We start from the raw sequence: 10,033 nt of genomic DNA, 5'->3' as shown, positions 1-10,033 counted from the left end.
GTAATTTGTATTTTTAATTATCTCCCTAAAATCTCCTATTTTCCATAATTCTAATTCTCCATCTTTTTGATATCCAATTATTATATTTTGTTGCCATTCATTCTTCTTAATTATTCCCCAAGTAATTCCAATTTCCTTAATATTTTTCATGACATACATAACTTCCATATTCAATTATACACAATCCCTTCAAATATCAAAACTTTCCTTAAATCTTTGCTTACTTCTCCAAGTAATCTCTTAAACCCTAATTACCATAATTATTCCTACATTTTCCTACCATAATTCATGCACATACTAGCCTATAAATACCCCTTCATACCTCTCACATTCTTCACACAAATTCTCTTCTTTTCTTCTCCTCAATTTTACACAAATCATCCCGTCCATCTTTGAAGCCAATTTTCGGGCACTTCTGGTCAGTTTTTGGGGTAGTGACATTTCACAGAAAGTTGGTCTTCTCGAAAAATCCTTGAGATTAGGCTAAAAAATCACTCAATTCAGAGCTATATTGAAGGAGTTATAGCCTCTGAAATTTCTGCCTATTATTTCCTGCGCAAATCCAATTCTTTTCTTCTCCTTTTCTTTTATTCAATTATTATTATTATTATTATGGGAGATTAATATGAAATTATTATGAGTAGTTTTAATTATATAAAATCATGTTTTAATAATATTCATGTTGAATTAATTTAAGAGGTTCATGTACATATAGTTGGGAGGGTTTAATTTAATTATTTGTGATTATTTGTTAACCTTATATTGATTAAGATTATATTTATCTGTAGGGTGTTTTTGATCAAGCTACTTGAGAGTTCTTTTGAAGTGTTGTTGGCTAAGTGGAGATCAAGGTACGTTAGGTGGCTAGATAACTTGAAAGTGATCGATTTGAATAACATGTTTGAATGATGAATTGAATTAAATTGAATTGAATTATGGTTTATGAATTAAAAGTATGTTTAAAGGATTGGTTTTAATAACTAAATTGGATTATTGATTTTTATAACATGTTTGATTAATTAATTTATTATTCATGTTTAAAAAGGATTGATTTTTAAAGCATGTTGAATTTATTAAAAAGAAGTTTGGATTATTATTGAAGGTTGAATTATTGGATTTAAAAGAGGATTTATTGAATCATGGATTTATTATTATTTATGCTTTATAAGCATGTTAGTAATCCCACTATGCGGATTTGGTTTATTGATAAGACTATGGACTTTGTATGACCTAGTCTTTCCTCAAGAATAGCCTTGTAATATAAGGAGACTAGCTTGGGGGGGTGTGCACACTTGGGAGAGGAATTGGTTTTAAATAATTGGAATTGGTTTTATTGATATTGGAATTATTGAGAATTGGTTTTAAACCACGAGTTTGGAATTATTGGATTATTTATTGGAAATTGGTTTTTAAAGCATGTGTGCGAATAAATTGAGTTTAATTATCTTGCACCTATCGTACTTAGCATATTTTGCTAACTTGTACTTCTTATTTGTTTTGGTTCGCCCTGTTTACCGTTATGGTAAGCAGTGTTGCTTATTTTCAGGTTGGAGTCAATAGATGATGCATTGGAGTCCTGGGATTGGTTTTCACTAAATTAGGAATTTTGGTCTTGTATCTATTTTATGTACTCATAACTTTGGTTACTATTTATGCATGGTTATTATTAATAAAGAAGAGTATTGAAGTTTCCGCTGCAAAGTATTGTTAGTTTTAGTAAGATGAGTAGCCTTGCGTAATCACGCGACAGTAATACGCCTAAGCCTATCTCTACGGTATAATTATACGTATTATACTAGTATTTCCGTAGAGGGAGATTTGGGGGTGTTACACTAGGATTGCATCGCTCGTTACTGTTGTAGGAGTTTATAGGTACTACGCAGCGGAAATAACATATATGAATCATATTCAATAAAGTACCTAATCCCAAGAATCGCATGCATAACACACAAGACACATAATCATACCTTTGAAGCGTGAATTCCACGAAGCTATTTGACAGGCAAATCAGGGAGAGAATAGAGCCCCAAGTGTTGCTCCTCTACTTAGTCCACGAGATTCGAACGAGCCGTCCACCAATACTAGATTGGTCGAGTGATTGAGGAAAACCGCGATCACCACCTTTTCGTACAACCGACCACCGCACGAACCACCACCACCACGAGACACCACCGGCGCCGGGAGGAGGAGAATGACGTGAGAGAGGGAGTATGAGAGGGGGTTGGTTTCGTGTATGCTAATTAGGGTTCGATCTAAATGATCAGTAAACTTCTTACTATGCAAACCTAGGCACCTAGTCTATTTATAATCTCATTATAATTAGACTAGGGCACGAAGCCCAATAGCCTCTTAAAGCCCCATATGGCCGGCCACCTAGAGTGATGAGGCCCATGATGGGCCTCGTCCTCTAATGCTCGATCTAGCCCCTTTGTGTGACCTTATAGGATCCGTCCAATTGGGCTTTGGCCTATTTTACTAGTCCAAAGATCGTAAGTACCTCTAGCTATGGAAAAACGACGACCCAAATGTCCGGACTTAATTATCTCCATAATTTGATCCAATTATATATCTAGTAATTGCACACGACGAAGACATAACTCTTTCAATCTCCCACTTGTCTGAGACAAGGCTGCAATATTCAAATTCCTTAAGTCAATGTATATGTCGATTTGATAATATGATTGCATCACATGTCGAGATCATATTAATTAATTAATCGTTTCTTGAAATCTGAGTTAGAATTACAAAACCAAATGATTACTGAGTAATGCATTTGAACGCGGCCACGTATTTTCTGAATTCTCCCTCTTCATGCGCCCATGACACATTTCCTAATTTACTAGGTAGACTCTATCCAATCTTGTGGCAACAAGCCTCCCACTCAACTTCTGAAATGATCGGGAAACACCCTTTATAATCTGACGTTTGAGTGTACCACAGCCATAACATCCATTGAATGAAATCAATGTTCAACTCATGTCAAAGGAATCCACTAATATATACGGAAGCTCTATACTTGAACTTCAAAGTAGGTCAATAGTTCGATCATGCATCATTCATGCATATCCAAGTGATTGACCGAACATCACTATGCCCCTATAGCCCATGAAACTGCGCTATCCAATCAACCTTACATGCTAGTTCATTCATTGAAATCATTTATGTTCATTTTAATGATTTCGAACTAGGAACTTAAATAATATATGAATTTTGTTCACTTGTGGGGTTTCATTGAAAAGGTCATCAACCTAGTGAGCCCATCAATTCATAATTATTTTGGACATTTTATTTAATTTCAAACCATAATTAAATAAGAGAAATAACAATTTCTATTTTAAACATAATTCTGCAAATTGATGTATTTTCTTAAGTAATATGTTTTCTCAAACATACACAACTTAAATTTACATAATTTGCTTCAATCCAAGACTTTAATATGACTTTCATACCTTTGTTTATGGAAGAGGTTTAGTGATTTCTCACTCATAATAAAACTTTGCAGAACGTGACCTTCCGCTGGTCAATGATCTCATAACTGAGGCAATATCTCATACTCATTTGTTTGGATTTGTGATGTGACCCTGGCTCCTTTGTTCTTGGGCAAAGGTGACCCTTTAGTCATATGACATTTTAATCCGAACTTCCTCTAAAGCTATCCGACTATAGCTTAATACACATATTCTGACATTGAGCATGCAATAGTGCTCTACTTTGAACTTTTCAAGCTCACTATACTTCTCCATACTGACAAAATTGTGCATCTAGATCAACTTCTAGAATCATCTTGCCTGTTTGGAAAAACTTGCATCCATAAAACCTTTTTGACAACTTGTTTATCTTTAACACCATAAACTAAAAAAAAAAAATTTCCTTCAGCGCTTCTCAAATACTCAAGGATTTGTTCTTGGTAACTTTCCGTATGCTTATTCTGTATTTGCTTGAAACTTGCTACACATGCACAAGTCATATGTAACAACTTGCTTTGTACATTTCATGGTACATGTAATGGCCCCTTTTTGCAAAAGCATAAGGTACATTACCTTCACAACTCAACTCTACCAGTTTTTAAGGCACTGAGTTTTGAGTGTAAAACCATGAGACATGGGAAAAGATCCTCTCTTAGAATCTTGCATCTTAAACTTGTCAAGAACCTTATCAACATAAGTCTCTTGATTAGGTCCAGTCATCCTTCAAGATTCATTTTGTGGATTCTGATTCCCAATATGTACTCAACATCTCTTAAGTCTCCCATATAGAAACAATCTTTCTAACCATTGCTTGATTTATTCAAGCATTGATATATCATTTTATATGAACAGTATGTCAACTACATACTAGACTAAGAAGACCAATTGCTCCCACTAAACTTCTTGTCTATACAAGATTCCTTTTCATTCTTCCAAGGTAATCAAACTGTTTGATTTCCTAATGAATATTCCAACTCCCTGATGCTTGCTTCAATCCATAAATGAATTTCTGAAGTTTGCAAAACTTTCTAGAAATTTATGGATTTCAAAATTCTTAGGTTGTATCATATACATGTCATCCATCAAGAACATTTCATGAAGGTGATTTTGATTTCCATAACTAGAAATAATCCGGATAGGCTTACATGACTAATAGGTTTGACCCTATTTGTAAGGCTATCATAGACTAGCACATCTTTATAGACATGGAGTCCATTCTGGATTTCTTGGCTTTAAGCCACTTCCTGAGTTGGCACTTGTCCAAAGCTTGCTTGTAGGCATGGATTCTAACCATTCTAATAAGAAAATTTTAGAATCCACCTTATACTAGAATTCCAACAAACTGTTTGTTTCGATCCTAAGTAACCTACGGTAGGTATGAGCGACAATAGAATTATTCTCTTCAACTCTTTGAAGTCTTTCATTCTAGTAGGACGATAGAAGTCTCGCTACTTGAATTAGCTTGCTTCGACACATGTTTTATCAAATTAGCTGATTTCATGCGCATTCGTCTCTAAAGTAGTGTTATCTACATCCATTTGTTGCTCGTCTCGAATTCTCATCGAGATCTAACTTTACTCCCACTTGGCTTTGTAGGAAGACACTTCTTTCTATAAAGACACTATCGCGAGCAACAAACATTTTGTTTCTACGCGATTGTAGGAATAATACCTCATTTAGGGTTTATTATGTCATCTTTGTAAACATTTTACATAGATTTCATAATCCCTCAATCCTGTTTAGAAAAGATTACTTTGGAACATTTCCAATCCATAACATTTATGACATCTTTTCTACTGCTTTGGTTAAGTTTCTGTTTAGTATATTCGCAATTGTTGTTGTTCTAATGCATATCCTCAAAACGATATTTGTAAATCATTAAATCTTGGATCGAACCATGGCAAGCAAAGTTTGATTCCTACTTTATACATACATCTTAATTGTAATGTTCCTGGATTGTGAACTAATTCAACAATTCCTTTAGATGATCATTTGTTTTGAGTTAAATATTTATCACAACAATCATATTGTGGTGCTAAATTGTTTATCTCAAACTTGATTTTACATTTCATTTTGGAATTTTGAACATTTCAATGATTCCAGCTATTATTTCATTAAGTAATTATCGTTATATTTACTTAAATCGTTAATAAGAGCAATGAAATAGTTAAATCCTTTTGCTAAATCTTGAATTTATGGTACACACACATCATATGTTTGTTTTCCAAAAGGTCAGTTTAGCTCTTTTACCCTTTCAACTAAAAGGTAACTTGGTCATTTTACCTTATCAAGCATGACTTCTAATTCTCAAGTGATTCATAATCATATAAGAGTAAGAGTCCATCCATAACTTTGGATGTGCAAATGGTTTATGTGACCTAACCTTACTTTGTTTTAAGTAAGTTTACTTTGAATCATCTAAATTTACTATTGTGATCTACTTATATCAATGTCATAAATTAACTCATATCTAGCAAAATGAAAACAATTTATTACCTTGGTCATGGATCAACATTTGTCCAAACCAAGTAAAACCAAATCAGTATTCAAAACAAGAAAACCGAAATATTGTCCCATCAAACACTAGGCGAAAAATAGGGTTGGCCACCGGTTCAAAACCCCCCTTTGCCACCGGTTTTGAACCGCTAGCCAGTGCGGGGGTGGCAAAACCTAGCACAAAAGGCCACTGGTTCAAAACCGGTGGCAAAAACAAGAATTGCCACCGGTTAACCGGTTGCAATAACCTTTCCTGCTTTTTTTTTAATTGTGTATTAATGAGTATTGCCACCGGTTAACCGGTGGCAATAAAGCCCTTAAAAAACAAAAACAAAAACAAAAAAAAAAAAAAAAAAAAAAAAAAAAAAAAAAAAAAATTGGCATTTTTTCACTTAAAATGTGGCAGAAACATATTTATATGTATAATATAAATAAAAACACATATATTTATGAATATGCAAGTAATTGTATACTTTTTAAGAGTGAAAAACTAAATTAATAAATACAAATAAATTCCTCGTACAACAATTCCAATTTAGAAGATCTAAATTAATCAAATTACACAAAACTAGAATCGTATATAAATAAAAAAAAATTACAATATAAAAACAATATTACTTCATCTTGATTCTTCGATTCCATTTAAGATCTAAATCAATAATATTCCCTGCATCAATCAAAACAAAAAAAAAAATTCGATTAAAACAAACACCCACAAAAATGCAAAAACCCAGGAAAAAAAAATCCACAAAAATAAAAACAAAAACAACTGAAAACCCAAAAAATCAACAACTAGTAATACCTAGGAGAAAACCCAGAAAAAAAATAAACAAAAATGAAAATAAAATCCCAGAAATAATTTTAGAAAACCGAATTAAAAACAACTTAAACCAAGAAAAATTGAGGAAAAACGAATTAAAATCCCAAATTGATTATAAACGCATAATTAAACCTCAAAAAACACATGCAATTTCAACAGAACACTCATGCAATTTCGAATTTAACATAAACTCTGAAACCAAGAAAAAACACACAAATTAAAACAAAACCCAGAAATTAAATTAAAACCCCGAAAAAAAAATAAACAAAAATGAATTACAAAATTAACCTAGAAATCCCCGAAAAAAAAAAGAGAAAACTCAAAATAAAACAAAAAAAACCTTAAAAAACGCATGCAATTTCACCAGCATACTCGTACAATTTCGAGAATCAATTAAACATAGCAATTACAAAATCAATTAAACATAGCAATTACAAAATCAATTAAACCCAGAAACCGCAACCTCGAAAAATCAAACCCTAAAACCTTAAAAAGAGCGAAAATTGGTGTTGATGATGTAGATCTGTCGGTGTTGTTGATGTTGGTGTTGCTGGTGTAGTGGTGGCGTGGTGGTGGCGTCGTGGGTATCGAAAAAGAACGGAGGAAAGAGGAGATTAAGCGACGAGAGAGAGAACAGAGAGGGAGAGGAGAGGGGATCGATGAGGGGACGAGAGAAGAAGAAGGTGGAGCGAAAGAGGAGGATCGAAGGGTTTGGTGAGATGAGAGAAGATGAGAAAACAGAAAAGAGGAGGAGATGAGATGAGAGATGAGATCTGGAGATAGGAGAGGAGAGGAGAGAGAGGAGAGGAGAGAGAGAGAATGAGGGAGGCGGAGTGATTTGGGAGTAGCTAGGGTTTGGGATTTTATATGGGGCGGGTTTTTTTTTTAATTCGATATTGCCACCGGTTCAAAACCGGTGGCCTTATAATTATTGCCACGGGTTTGGTTTGAACCGGTGGCAGTACCGGTTTGGCTCATCCCGCCCATTAATTAAGCCACCGGTTTTTGAAAACCGGTGGCCAATTAGCGGTGCATTTTTCACTTTTTCTACTAGTGAAAAAACTGGAAATAGTTCTAAATGTCATGATAAACTAATCAGAAAATAAAACTATGAAGCTATCTCTGGCCACTTAAATACTCCCAGTGCACCTTCAAGCTCCATCTCCATGCTAGCTTCACTTGTTTGCAGTTCCTGCGCAACATTATAATGTTAAGCTCTGCAACTTCGTATCACATACCTTAGTGAAAGTTAAAATGTTTATAACATAATACCTGAGGTTGATGCTCCATTCTTCTTCTTGAGGAAATCAAGGTATTTCTGGCAATTGCGTTTCCAAGGCCCTTTCTTCTTGCAGTAAAAGCATTCACTCTCACTTGCAATTTGCCCCTTCTTCTTTGATGAGTCTATTTTATATATGTTTTTATTCCCCGTCCCACGATCATATTTGTGCATATTTGAGCTCTGCGGAGCTATTTTTATTACTAATATACGTTTTTTAGTGTTTTTGTAGAGTTGGTATTATTTTGTAGGAATTTAAAAATTTATGACGATTCCCGAGCTTATTGAACCACTACAAAGATATTAGAGTTTGATCGTATTTTATGACCAATTATTTTAAGCCCAAGACCGAGCTAAAGAAATTTGGTTCGGTGATTAAGGGCTCGATATATAAAGAGGTCCAAGATATTACAAGATAAAACCAACTTTATCTTTTAAAATAAAAGATCATATTTTGAAAATATTTTAACTTATCCAAAATAAAACCGATTTTATCCCAAAATAATTCATAATTATCTTGAAATAATTTTTTCAAAACAGTTTTTTTTTTTTTTTTTTGAAAAAACCGTAACCACCATCGCCGGCCACCGTGGTTGGCTAGCCGAAGCTAGCCACGGTGGCTGGCTGCCGTGACAGCAGCCACTGCTGCAAGGGCAGCAGCGTGGCAGCTGCTACTGCTGGGGCTGCAGGCCACCGTGCGTGGCCAACCAAGGCTAGCCACGGTGGCTGGCTGCCTTGCAGCAGCCACTGCCGCGTAAGGCAGCAGCACCCCCGAGCTGGCAGCCGCGGCAACAGCCGTGCAACGGTTGCACGCTGCTGCCCACAGCCACCATGGACCACCGCCCTCCCTCCCCTCCCTCTTGGACCGCCACCTGGTCGGCAGCCGCCGTGGCTGCGCCACCCAGCCGCGGTTGCCGGCCTTAAATAATTTTTTTTTTGTGTTTTTAATTTAATTAAAATAACACTTATCATAATTAAATTAAATCAGTCCATTTGATTTAAAATTAAATCACATTCAATTTTAAAATTAGGGTTCATCATAAAATTAATCCCAATTTAATTCTAACTTTTAAAATTAAATCTATGATCATACATAAAACATTTTTATGCATAAATCAACCCAATTAAAATTATGAAACAAATTTAAAACGTAATCAACCAAAATAAGCATCAAAATTCATAATTTTAAGGCTAATAAGGTTCGAATTTTCGAATAAATTAGGGTTAGGGTTCGAAATTTTTGAACAATATTAGGGCATAATTCGGTCCTCTTTATGGCTATTTGAGCATAATTAAATCGCATTTAATCGATTCCAAAAGTTTAATCGCATTAAAATAATAATCGAACCATAATTAAATTAATTTCTCCCTCTTAATTGATTATAAAATTAACGTGGACATCAAATAATCGTATTATTATGATCTAGCGCGTTCATGCAAGAGGCTAACTGATACCACTGTAGGAGTTTATAGGTACTACGCAGCGGAAATAACATATATGAATCATATTCAATAAAGTACCTAATCCCAAGAATCGCATGAATAATACACACGACACATAATCATACCTTTGAAGCGTGAATTCCACGAAGCTATTTGACAGGCAAATCAGGGAGAGAATAGAGCCCCAAGTGTTGCTCCTCTACTTAGTCCACGAGATTCAAACGAGCCATCCACCAATACTAGATTGGTCGAGTGATTGAGGATAACCGCGATCACCACCTTTTCGGACAATCGACCACCGCACGAATCACCACCACCACGAGACACCACCGGCGCCGGGAGGAGGAGAATGACGTGAGAGAGGGAGTATGAGAGGGGGTTGGTTTCGTGTTTGCTAAATAGGGTTTGATCTAAATGATTAGTAAACTTCTTACTATGCAAACCTAGGCACCTAGTCTATTTATAATATCACTATAATTAGACTAGGGCACGAACCCCAATAGCCTCTTAAAGCCCCATATGGCCGGC

The sequence above is a fragment of the Chenopodium album genome, chromosome 25, assembly GCF_948465745.1.
Source record: "Chenopodium album chromosome 25, dcCheAlbu1.1, whole genome shotgun sequence".
Taxonomy (NCBI): Eukaryota; Viridiplantae; Streptophyta; class Magnoliopsida; order Caryophyllales; family Amaranthaceae; genus Chenopodium; species Chenopodium album.
The sequence above is the reverse complement of the archived record's forward strand: the minus strand, read 5'-3'. Positions refer to the sequence as shown.